This window comes from Bacillus rossius, chromosome 6, assembly GCF_032445375.1.
Source record: "Bacillus rossius redtenbacheri isolate Brsri chromosome 6, Brsri_v3, whole genome shotgun sequence".
NCBI lineage: Eukaryota > Metazoa > Arthropoda > Insecta > Phasmatodea > Bacillidae > Bacillus > Bacillus rossius.
In genome coordinates, this window is record NC_086334.1 from 62,266,784 (window position 1) to 62,281,122 (window position 14,339).

Sequence of the window (14,339 nt, forward strand, 5' to 3'; positions counted from 1 at the left end):
GTTAAACCTTGCGATATAAATGTTATAATAGCAACATTTAAATACGTAAATTTTACTCCAACTGAGTGTACGCATACACCATTACATCATTACTAAGGATTCTATCTATCATTAACCATCAATATCTAACATCGAACGTAGGCACACAATGACGGATGAAACGGACCCGATTAAGTGAATTAGAAACAACACTAAGTCAGTGTAAAGCGACTGAAAACGCATCTAAACAAATGAAGGGAAGACCTACAACCACCCACGGCCTGATAGAAAGTTCAAACGCCGACAATCCCGCAACACGCAGTCAGAGGCGGAGCTCACGCCACTGCCTGAGTGCATCAGAGTAAGCAAGCTTCACACCGAAGAATAATTCATAACTGGGACCCATGTTAATCATGTGCGGTTTCCACGAGCAAACAGACGACCTAGATATACCTAGCTAAATGATCCCAAAGAGCGTGCCTACGCAGATGGACAGCCTTACTCCTAGTGAGCGAGGACTGCGAGGAAGACCGGTCGGGCGGCCCTATTTATACCCCACTAAATCTATGCCACAAGAGGCGCTACTGTCGACCTAAAAAAAGGGGAAGGGAGGAGGAATGGTGGAGGGGGCACTGGTAGGTGAGGAAAGGCTGCCCATTGGAGTGGGGGAAGTGGGACGGAGGGGAGTGATGTGCTGGGTTCGAGTCCGGTGTTGGCTACACAATTAACTGAAAATAAGTTAAAAAGAAACACATGCGAGCCTTTGAACTGACGTCAATAAAGAGGACATTTCAATCATTTAACGATTTTATACGATGAATGACCTGATTTGATAATAATATTCTACAATATTGCTTTCATCACTGTTATTATTAACATTTCTCAGTATTTAAGAGCGTTCTATATACATAAACAAATACGCACACTAATAATAAAACTGTTTGAGCTAAATATCTGTACATACACTGAAATGATAAAAATGTTTTTTTTTTTTTGGAAATAGCTACTAACATTATTTGGAACTCAAATATATATATATATATATATATATATATATATATATATATATATATATATATATAAAATTGGTCTGTTTGCTTTTTTTTTGTTTATTCGTCTGTGTGTTCCAGCATCAGTGTAAAAATTCTTGACTGATTATGATGAAACATTTTTCATCAGCAATATCTTTGGCTATCTTAAACACTATGTTATATAATTAAATGTTTTCACACCCAAGTGGGCGAGAAAGTGGTAAAAGTGGTTTTAATATAGTTTGTTATGTTTCCGAAGCTGCACGCATAACAAATTTGGGTTTCAATTATATGTATACAAAATAAACCAACCACAATTTTACTATTTTGCAAAATTAACACATAAAGGTGTAAGTTTGATTGTCACTGCCGTGGCAGTGAGCCAAAGACTGTTGGAGCCAGAATGCTGATGTCAAAGACTTCGGAGCCAATGATATTTGGAGCCAAATACTGTTGGAGCCAATGAATTTTGGAGCTGATGATTTTTGGAGTCAATAACGTTTGGAGCCAAAGATTGATAGAGCCAAAGACTTTTGGTGCCATGCCATTTTAAACCAAAGACTGTGGGAGTCTAAGATATTTGTAGACGATGACTTTGTAGCCGATGACTTCTGGATCCAATGACTTTTGGAGCAATAGACAGTTGGAGACAAAGATAGTTGGAGCTAAAGACTGGCATTTTAGTATACCATAAATTGACGATCGCATTCTACTGAGTCGAATTTTTGTCCAGAGGTGTGTTCTTTTAGTTAAATGAGCTTTCTTTTCATTGAAAATACTTCTAAATGTGCTTCCTTTTTTTTACCAATATGCTTTATTTTTTGAATGTGCATCCTTTTTTTCAATGTTCATTGATAAGTCTAGTGGTTCATTGAACCTGATCTGGTTAAAATGTTGGCCATGTATCGACGAATCATAACTCTTGGTTCGGAGAGGCTTGGCCTTTGCGCATGATTTTTTACATGAACATTTTAAAATGTTCGCGAAGATTCGTCGAAAAATACCTCTTTGCTCCTGACTGGGTGTGTTTTACCACCCATTGGATGCGTCTGGCTACCAACTGGATGTGGCAGGTCACCTACTGGACATGCGTTGAGGTGTTAGCCTGACCAACTGACTGGAAGTGTGTGTCTGGCCAACCTACTGCATGTACCTGGCCACAGACTTGAGGTGTTAGCCTGACCAACTGACTGGAAGTGTGTGTCTGGCCAACCTAAGGCATGTACCTGGGCACAGACTTGAGGTGTTTGCCTGACCAACTTACTGGAAGTGTGTGTCTGGCCAACCTACTGCATGTACCTGGCTACCGACTGGACTTGGCTGGATAACCGACTGCCATGTGGAGATGTCCTGAAAACACATTTCAAGCCATGGAAAGGACTCGCTTTGTCTTCTAAGACATCAAGAAACTCTTGTATTTTGCTTGCTTTTTGTACTTGTATAATTTTTGCAAAAACTTTATTGTAATTTTCTTTTTTTCTCGAACCGGTCTTTCTTTTGGTAATTTTAAATAAATTAGGTTTTTATCAAGAAAGAAGATCGGAACAAGGGCAGATATCGATTGAATCATTCATTATTTTAACAATTGATTTTTTAATTTTTTTTTGGAATTTTTCCCGTATTTCTAGCTAAAATTTACAGAATTTCAAGATGGCTGCCAAGATGGCTGACAAGGTCACGTACGCCACTGTAATAATTCCTACTGCACTCTATCAAAAAAAATTAAACTAATATGGCGAAAGAGCTACCTCCGCCCCTCCACAGACGAAAATAAGATCGCAGCCTTCACCAGACAAGATGACGGACTCAAGATACCTGCCATGACGTCACACTGGCTGGCGTAATATATGCCTTATCATTAGTGCGGAAGGTTGTCTGCCGGTGGCTTCCGTGGAGGAAGTATCCGTCGCCATTTTTAATCGAATGACCTTGCCAGGTTTTAACCGAGGACTCCACGACAAAGTGCATTTTTAAATAAAAATTTAATTAATTAATTTCTTCATAAATTTAAAATTATTTCCTATTAAGATTGGATAATAATGACGGTTTTCCAATATGGCGGCCGAAACATAAATTGCAAAGTTCGGGGATTGGGAATCTCAATGAAAAGATGGCGGAATCGAAGATGGTGGAATCAAAGATGGCTGCTGAGGTTGAAGGTCAAGGTCAAAGTCAAGATCATAGGTAATGGTCAAGGTCCTCCAATATGGCTGCCGTGACATAATAATTCAAGATGGTGTACATCGGCTCCAGCTCCTCAGCTTGGAACCTGGCGCAGGAAATACATTCATATACTACTGCCATAGATTTCCATAGTTTTCCGAACTCACACGAGGCAGGAGTTGGCTGTAGCTACAACTAGGCGAAGCTTCTGTCCGACTTTTAGCACTGTGTTGTATGTTGCACTTGTCCGTCTTCAATCGGCCCGCCTAGTCAGAGAGCTTGTGTGTTAGTGAGGCGGTATGATAGGTGCAACTCTAGCTGGTGCTTCTAGCGCGGTATCTCTCTAAACAAGGCTGTGAAATGGCGCACGGGCTTCTCGTCTTGCATAGTGCAACTTGTAACGTTACATAGCGAAGAAATAAAGGTTAATGTATACTGCAAATCCATTGAGCGCTTTCGAGAATATGCACTGGTTTTTCATGTATAAAATTTACTCTGAAAACACGCGTGTTAGTCATGTGCACACATTTAAAAGTACATATTAAAAACTATGTACATCTGGAAACATATGAACTCATCGAATACGCATGCCGGCGTTTTGTTAAACAGACATCACTATGATATCTTGAGCAGTTTTCAATTCGCGTGTTTTTGACGTGACAACGTCTAATAAATCGATGAACAACGGCTGCACGCACGAAAAAGTGTCCCGTTACGCACATTGTTCCGTTACGCTATGTTACGTTACGCTGTCGGCGAGAGCAGTAATAATGGGTTATGTTACAATTGACTAAAAAAATTATGGTGATTCATATAATTGATGATAGATACTTGATTACAGTTATTTATATGAAAACTTGTTCATAATTATATTTAAACTTTATATCTAAACGCCAGTTATTAAAATTAATTACAAGTCATCTACACATGAACTGTTTCGTCGACTGTTTACAAAGTGAAGTGAAAAGTTAATGTGGTTTTCATTGCTTATTGCAACAACAATTTCGGCAATAAAGGTTAATTATTCTTGCATTTTAAAAATCTGATTACTAGTGTGACCGTGTATGGTCACGAGACGTTAAATTAAATTTCCACCACCAAACATTTAAGGACATGAAGAAGCTTACCTTTCATGTTGACGTGTAGGAATGAACTGACATCTTGTGACGTCACAACTCATAGATAGGCTACGGCTGTGTGCGGCAGAAGACAGTGCACTTTCAAACAAAATACCATAGACAAAGTAAAGACTTCATTCCTACACAACATCGAATTCAGTGTTACCAACTCCGGATTTAGCAAGAAGAAGAATAAATCCCGGAAATTGGTTGTTTATCGATTATGTAAACTGGTATGAAGATCTTTCTAGAACATTCGAAAATCATCTCTATTAATCCCGAGATTGGAGGGGCAATAGAAGGGAAAGGGGGGTGGGGTGAGAAATGAGTATATAAGCCCGGAATTTTGATCATTTAGGCATGGAGCAGCAGGACCATCACCTACATCATCATGAGGCATTAGAGAGAGAGAGAGAGAGAGATTGACAGAAGGCAAGGTGTTTTGGAGAGCTAAGTATGAGTGTTGTAATTATTTGTTATGGAATGGCCAGTAGAGTTTAAAGTTTTGATAATGATGAAAAATAACTTGAGTAGTATTTGTTGGACTTGTGTTTTGTGCGAATATGATGCACCTGTTTCAACTTAGAGTTGCTTTAGGTGTTCATTAATGTGGATTTGGCACTTGGTAAAATTTGTTGCACCTCCTGTGCATTTTGCTTGTTGGGGCCATATTGTTTTCAATAATTTATTTTAGCTCTCCAAAGACCTTTTCCTTAAGAGTTGTAATAGTTTGTTTATGTTTCTTCTAAAGACATGAAGCAGTTAAATGTACGTTATAATAAATGTTGGCTCTTCCAGCCTAGAGTTCGAAAAACCAAAGAAAGTATTAAAGTTAGGAATATTTATTGTGTGTAAATTATAAAATATGTTATTTATGAGAGATATCTAGTCATAACAAAATAACTATTTTTGTACTATTTTGTGAGATATAAAGATTAACAATAAACTTTGAAAATATATTTGATGTGTTCGGTCAATGTTTTTGCCATCTTACATTTTTCAGCATAGGTTTTGATGTTCACTTTTATTTTGAAATTCTAATATGCAGGTTAGGCCCCATCTGGGCAAGTATTTACCTTGTGGAAAGTAACAGGGATATGTGCTTGCAGTGGGAGTTGGGACTCTCATGGGGCCCGGCCTCACTAGTATGATTTCAAGTATTTATTATTTTATTATTAAAATAAAAATGATTCAATTTTATTAATAAAAGTATTCAATAATTTCATCAATGTTTTGTTATGACGTTGTCACGTTAAACTATTGTCCGTAAACCGACTTTACAGAAAACCAATTTTTTTTCCTGAAGATTTACACACCGTTGTGTGGCCCGTGGGCGAGGCCTTAATGGCCCCGCTGTCGAATTACAGCAATATCCTAGTCACCGACTGCCAAATCTCCATTAGCAATGAATCTCAACATCACATCTCGAATAAATCATTGCGCAAGCAACCATTAATTTTAGGTTTATTAATTTGGTTTTACAGTGACTAACCAGCTCAAGAAACTCAAAAAACTTAATTTCAAACCAATTTGGTATGTCAAAAACTTCTTGACATTATCTTTGATTAAAACCAACACGGAAATCACTTCCTCTCGTTTGTAGTGTAAGATTCTAAAGAAATAAATTGTAATGTTATTAAACGGAAAGAAGAATTTTGTTACTTTTAGAGCCATAGCCTCGTGGCGTAATAAATTTTAATAAAAAATAATGTAAATTACAATAACGCTGGCACATTTTTAACGAGAGTACATCTTTGTAAACACGGTATGCGTGAAAATATATCTTCGCTATTGCCTTTTTTTTTAGAAGCACCGATGACGTTAATTAACTTTAACCGCCAGCTATGGTAGGAGTTCTTAATACTAGTAATATCAGCTCCGTCTTCCTTTTTGTGAGCAGGATATTGGATACACGAACAAAGCGAGAAGCCTCTCTCTGTTCAGTGCAATTTGTTGGATGAACAAAAGGCTTTGGACAGGAACGAGCTTTTGAGAGATATTTATCTCATTTGCGCCTGCCATCGTTTGATTTTCTTTAGCGTAAAGTATGTAAAGTACAGCTTTGAGTTTCATATTAATTCATTGAGTCAAGCTAAGAATATTTGATAGATCTTAGAAATAAATTTATTTTGATGCAATGCTCTAAGTGATTTTCTGAATGCATATATTTAAATTGCAAAAGTTTTAAAAGTTTCATTCACGTGGATATATATTGTGTACATAATAAATAAAACGTTTTTTTAGAATATAATCTTATAACGTCCATGTAATATACTATCCCAACAGAATGCGCACGTTTACATCAGTCTGAAAAGAATTTAAAATTTTCATTTGAGTAAAGCAAATAACCCGTTATGTTTCCTCGTATGCACAATGGAGTAAAACTATATTTATTTAGTAATTTTCTTTTCGACGTGTTTTCTTTCTAATCTCATACATGAAGGTAAAAGTGGGGCCTTATTTGCAAGTAGGGGCAATTTTATCCGCGGAAGCAGAAGGGAAATCTTTTATTTGCGTTTCAGCGGTGAAAAGAGTTTGGTGTTATGAAAAAAAAAAGAAAGTGTTCCCTGTTTGCAGCTGAAGCTTAAGGAAATGTCTGTGTTATTCTCAAAGTAAAGAGTTCCAGTTCAGCTTAGTGATAGAACGTTTACTTACTCTGTTAAGAGTGCTGACCATACTACGTACCGTTACTGCCTTGAAAGATTAATAAATGACCCTGTGAACATTTTCATGCTCATTACGTCTAGAGCATTATAATTGAATGTAGTGGCCTTGACAACTTTTTTATTGTTAATAGTCATAATTAATGAATTTGCAATACTGGGATAATCTAGAGGAATTAATTTGCAAATGTGATAGGAACTTATTAAAGCTACCGTTGGCGTTGTTACTAAGATACAAAAGCAAAATCAAATAAAAAAATCCCTAATTTTAATTTGAGATAGTATAAGTGCCTTCCGATAACTGCAATAAATGTTGATAAATAAAACATACTTTAAAAGACATAAAATTTACATTTAGACTAATATTAGCCCTGTAAGCTGTTATTAAATTAAGTGATCTCAATGAAAACATTGTATTAATTTTAGGAAATGTTATTATCCTTAATCACTACAGAGTTGGAAACTAATTGCGTTAAATAAAGTGTGAATTTAATGCACTTAAATATTCTTATAACACTAAAATAATAGTTTTACTTTTCGATTTACAGTGAATAATCGTAGCTGAGGTATGTACCATCAATAAAAAAAACAACCAACTCTATAGATCACGTGAGATCTAACGTAGATTATTTGTTTTTCTATCTCGCTGTTAGTTAGTTAGGGGGTTAGTGAAGGAGGTGGAATGGGGAGCAATAAAAAAAGGGGGGGGGGGGGGGCAGAATCACCACTGATTCTGGAGGTTTCGCATTCAAGCACGGAACGTGGGTTTGCGGAAGGAAATGGCACCGGAAAACAAGTTTTTATCTAAACATATATTACATGTAGCATTTACTTACGTACGTTTTTGAGTTGCAATTATACCTCAACACGCGCGAGTGTGGAAAAAATTTTGTTAGTTGGAGGATCCAAGTTAATTTTAGCTACAGACGGTGACAAATACTAGAATAAAAAAACCTAGCCATATCACCGCCACTTCCGGTTCCCTCCAGGGGAGCACGTCACATCCCGCGCGGACATTCGGTGATTGGGTTCGTTTACGCGCGGAAATTAGCAATTTTCTGCGCGCGGGTCGCTTTTTACCCTTCCGCCATTCGTATCAGCGCGTCAAGTCTCGAAAATGACACTGGTTCGAGTCAATCGCTGGAGGCTTCCCCCCAGATACAATAACTGCCTGATATAATAACTCCTGATGTTAAAAACAACCATGACTGGCCTGACAGAGGTCACAGGCGGAGGTCACGTGGCATCGCTCTGGTTGCGCGAAGCCCCGCTGGCCTCAGACCCACGTCGTTGATTGAAATTTCCAATTGAGATTTAAAATGTAGTTCATATCATGTTCTATGAACCTGTTTTCATTTTGAAAAATTAAATGTTTCGCAAGGTGTTTTTTTTTGACTTGATAACGTCTTATAAATCGACGAACTCCGGCTGTACGCACGAAAAAGCATGACTCATTGTCACGTTCCGCCTGAGCCGAGCGTGCAAGCGAGAGCGCGGAACAAGCGATAGAGATGCACGATCGGCTTGTGACGCATATCTATCTCTCTTCCACCCCATCGGCCGATGCGTCCGAGTAGAAGAGAGACAGCGGCAGCACACAACCTACACGTGAACTGTTTTGTCAACTGTTTATAAAGTGAAGTGAAAAGTTAATGTGGTTTGTATGCAATTTTTTCATCAATGTTTTCTTATGACCTTATCACGTAAAATTATCGTCCGTAAACCGACTTTACCGACAACCCCCTCTTTTTTGGATAAATTTTACTATCCATATTTTGCTAACTTAGAAAGTAATTTTATTTTATTAGCCATATTTTGAAATAACATGCTAAGATAGCAAAAAAAAATTACTGAATAACAGAACAAAGTTAATGAAGAAAAACACATTTTACGGTAGAAAAATCACTACAGTTTTTTTTAAGAACATTTATTGCTAACACACTCACAATCACGTATTAATGTATAATACATGTGGATTAAAGTTTTTAGTAAGAGTGTTGTTTAAGGATGCACGGAAACGGAGGCGGATATCGCGGAACAGAGCTTCTGCAGTGGCACGCAGACGGAGACGGACCCGCAATGATAAATCCGGCAATGCTGAGCTCTTCCGTTTACGTTGCTCCGTGCGGCCAATAGCAGCCGAGTACTTGGCTGCGGTGGTAGCCATGTTTGTTTATAATCTAAATACGTTAAAAAACTGTTTCAAGTACACGAATATATAGTGTTCCATTATAACTTTGTCGATTAATTTTATCATAAACGTAAATTCTGTCCGTGCTACGATCTCAAATGGTAGTATACAGCATGTCCATAAAAGAATGTCCCATATCGACGGTATATTATAATTGGAGACCGGAAAAATTCGCGGTTTCAATGACCTCTAGGATAGACTCCATGATACTATATATACTGGGACAAATTGCACCTGCTCATTGGATACTGACACGTGACACGCGTCAACTGGGATGCTTGTGATTTGATACGTCTTTTGTTGAAGGTTTTTCATTGGCTTAGAGTCCTTCAGATAAACGGAGGTCCAATCGCTGACTCAGCATAAAGGTGTACGAGTTTGGAGTCTAGCCTATCGCGAAATGAACCCGCGAATTATTCCGGTCTCTAGTTATAATAGTTAAATTTAGACTATTTAATACAAATCATACGACTAACTGAAGATAAACTAACGTAGATTTTACAAAAAATGTTCGATATGTGCACCTTTAGTTAAACATCCAACCTTAAGTCTTTCCACCCTTTGGTTAACACGTCCGGAGTAATGGAAACAATATACTCTTCAATTCTGTGTTTCAACTCTGGAAAATCATTAATTAGGTAGCGGCGGAACTTAGACACAATCTTTTATGAAGCCCCATAGGAAAAAAAAATCGCATGGAGTTATGTCAGGCGAACGTGGAGGCCAGCGAAAGAGAGCTCTGATATCTCAACCACTACGACCAATCGGATTTAGATTTTCAACTACTCTCGTACACAGCAATTCCAATGGGAAGGGGCTCCATACTGTTGCCAAATAAAGATTACAGGTTAACCCTCTACTAATACCGGATAAAGCCACGATTTCGCGCTGCAAGCGAGAAAACAACAAAGCAGTATTCACGCATGCGCTTCTCTAAAACCTTTTAACGTGATAATGACATATATAGATGAACGCCGGCTGCACGCACGAAAAAGCATGACTCATTGTCACGTTCCACCTGAGATGAGCGTGCAAGAACCGGCCAACCACCGTGCGAGAAAATCTTCTATATTATCAAACAGGTTAAGGGGGGATTTTGAACTAATTGTTCGTGATTATATTTAAACAAATTATTTAAATTAAATTTGCAAAAACGGCAAATAATATCTGAAAATTAAAAAGTATGCAATTTTTAGCAATGTTTTCTTATGACGTTATAACGTAAAATTATCGTCCGTAAACCGACTTTAAAGACAACCCCTTTTTTGAGTTACTCTTTAATTGTGACCTAAAACCCACACTCTACATCGCTTATAGTTGATACTTTAAAATTTTATAACTGGAACATTCTTTTACGGACAAACTGTATTTCATAATTAAATTGATATTTAGTTACTTTTGAAATACAATATCACTGGTGGCCATTTGTTAGGTTTCCGTGCATTTAAAAAGCAGCAGACGCTATAGTGAAATGTTCCGTGGGACCCATCTCCGTTTACGATATCCGTCTCTGTTCCCGCGCTGTTGTGGAACTGTCACACGTAGAGGGAACTGTCACACATAGAGGGAACTGTCACATGTAGAGGGAACTGTCACACGTAGAGGGAACTGCCACACGTAGAAGGAACTGTCACACGTAGAGGGAACTGTCACGCGTAGAGGGAACTGTCTCAAGTAGAAGGAACTGTCACACGTAGAGGGAACTGTCAGACGTAGAGGGAACTGTTACACGTAGAGGCCACGCCTACTGGGTGCAAGAGCCGGAGCAAGGCGAGGCACGGACCAATCAAACACGCCGGCTCGAGTGATACAATGCAACAGCTGACAACAGATATCCGCTTGTGCGCGGAGTTTAAAAAGTTCCTGTAGCACAATCAAAGCCTATGGAGAAAAAAAAATCATTTTAAGAGACTTTTATTGTTGTTTTATACCACGGTAAGAAATCAACCAATAGGAATGGAGATGTGGTTCAAGTACACGCAAGATTGTTAATTTTATCCTCAACAAATTTATCTGCAAATTTTCCGGGTTTCTAGACATGAAAATTCTATTAAGAAAATGATATTGAAAATTCCTGAAAAATCCCTAAAGAAGTTGGTTGTGCGAACAGGAGGCATGGATCCGCAGCACAGACAGAAATACAAAAACTGTGCTATCGCAATTGTTTTTAACCAGTTGCCAAATTATATTTACGTAACGTGACGTGTAGAGCAGTGTAAATTACACATGCACAGCTGGTTGATACACAAACTAATGTCTAAACTGAACGAGCCAAAACAATTGCTCCCATAATCATAAACTTGTGAATGCATCATAAGTAGGGATAAAGATTTATGACGGGAAAAAATTTGACAATTTGGAAATTTTTGATAACCTTTAGCCATATTTGCAACATTAAATTTTTATTTACTTTGAGAAAACACTTACTACAGTAGGTATTTCTAAAAATAACACAGCATGGTTTTTTTTTTGCTTCAATTTCTTCTTCAAGTATTAAAGAATCCTAAACTTTCCTGTATTAATTCGAAATTTTATTAAAATAAAAATAAACAAATAAACATGAATTAACAAAATTATTACTTCAAAATAAATGCTCAGAATAGCAATAAATATTTATCAATAACTATTAAATAAAAATAAATATTACTCTCTCTGAAAAACTTACACCATACGGAAAATCTGTGCATGCTACTGTTTCTCCAAACAATTCTGCCATTTGGAATACGCCAAATCGCTGAAAGAAATATGAAATTCAGTAGCGCTGTCCATGCGGGGAATGCAGGGACAGTCTCAACAGCGCTCTCTACGCTGCTGGTCTAACAAGGAGGAACGTGAACGCACTGGTAGCAAATATAAAATTTAAAGCATTCACAGCTGACTGTATAGGATACCTATATCTATTTTCTGAACAAGTGCATGCGTACACTCTCTATCTTATTCTTTCGTTCATCTAGCTATCTGAGTTTTTTTTTTGGGGGGGGGGGTGGGGGTGGGGGGGGGGGGAACGAATCATCGGACAAAAAGGAGAACGAAAATGAAGAAAATGAGCCCAGCAAGTATATAGCATAATGCTCTCTTTATATCTCCTTAGCCAAGTACCTATTCTCTGTCCTTTTCTTGTCAGGATCGCTTCACAACAGTGTTTCACGAAAACGTTTCATTAAAATTCGGCATTGAAATTTTACTCTCATTTTACCCAAAGAAGTTTCACTTCAAAATAAAATAGGCCTACACACATTACCCATTGCGTATACTTATTTGTTAAACTCTAGCGTATTCGATGCTACAAATTTGAAAAGTCCGTTTTAAAGCCAACTAAATTTCAAAACAAAGCAAATTATTATAAACACAGCAGAGCAAACAAAGTAACAAAAAACTAAGTTAAAACATTTATGAGCATGAAACTAGGTGATATCAGTTCCAAAAATGAAAAAAATCATGTCATATAAACAAATACCATATTTTTATTTATATTGGCTTGCCCGTAAGCCATGCCTGAAAACAAATTTGTGTACTTCAGCTTAGCTATTTCGTGGGCGTATTTGACATTGCAGTGGTGCGGCTTCAATCCTTTGGAGTCTTAGTAAGTCGATACCAGGCAGCAAAGAGGAAGCAGGAGCCCTGTGTGAGTAGGGGAGAAGGGTAGGTTCCAGACCGTCTTTCGATGACGTCAGTCCGGCGAGCAGCCGCGCGGGAAACTGGCCAATGACCGACCGGCGACGCGCCGTGTTGCTTGAGCGAGAGAGGGGGAGGGGGGAGGGACAGGCACGTTATCTCGTTTACGACGCACCGATAGCGTCCGGCTGCGCTGCCCGACGAACCGGAAGCGGAAATGAGCGGCCTCGCTGCACAACGACGCCATTTTTACACGGATCTCGCCCTACTCCCCCCCCCCCCTAGATAAGCCTCGACCACCCCCTCTCCCCTCGCCGAGCCAGACGTCATTCTCCCTCGCGAACCCCATTTGACCCTCGTCATCTGGCGCTGTGGGTCACGCGTCGACGCCCGACCGCTCTTCGGCGGGGGTGGAGGGGGGTGGGCATGGGCGACGAATGAAACTGTTAAGCGGCCTGTCCTGTCGGGGGTAGACGTGTGTCGGCGAGGCGGGTCGTAAGTGCGACAATCGCTGGTGCTTCGAGTGCGGTATCGCCTCTAAGCGCATGGCTCTGAACTGGCACGCACAGTCTTCTCGTCGTGCACATAGCGATAACCCAGAACATTACATGGCGGAGAGATGATGATGAAGGTGTGATGAAAGTCCCTTGAAAGCTTTCAAGAATCTCTGTGAGATGTTTCATGCTAAACAATCACGGTAAACATCAGACGTATCAACCATTTCCATTCCTGTAAAAAAAAAAAAAAAAAAAGTTTGAAATAGAAATGCGGAAACAGACCTACTCATATATCCTCAGCAAAACCTTAAATTATTTTCGTAAACAAAACCCCATTCGGATATCTTGAGAAGTTTTGAAATCCCACTGTATTTTCTTAAGCTCTGAACACCGTGTGTAGGCTTATGTCCAGGTAGGCGGGCTCTTAAAGCTTTGGAACATTCCCGCTTACCTGAACATTAAATAAACTCCTGACGATCATCCAGCGGCACAAAGTTTAACTAACATCCAGCCGAGTGATGGGAACCGTTCTGAGTTCAAAAATGTTCAAGCAACGCCGCATTTGTATCGTTTCTTATAGAAATAATTTAATGGAATGTCTAAAACCGATAGCAAAAAACTCCCAATTATATTCCTCTGTGTAATTATTGGGGTTCAGTAGCCAATTTTTTTTGTAATTATGACTGAAACTGTAATTCCAACATTAAAAATCTCTCTTTACTCTCTATCAGTAAGCTTTATTCCTTATAATCGCAATAATTCAGCAACACATGATTAATAATTCTCACCTAAAAAAATTATGACGAAGATGGAGTCGTCTCTTTCCATCCTTCACATTTTTTAACTTGCGGAGAGTTAAAAAAAAATTAAACTGGTAACATATTAACTAAAATGTTTTATATTTTAACAAATTTTTGACCAACAAATGTAATAACACTATAATGTTTGCCACTTTATTGAATGTTTTGATTTTTTTTTACCTTTATTTTACTTTTAACTATGGTTTATTAAATTTAAACTATAGTAGTGTTTATTGTGTGGTACATTCTATTAATTCATTTGACTCCATGTCTTATTGACAA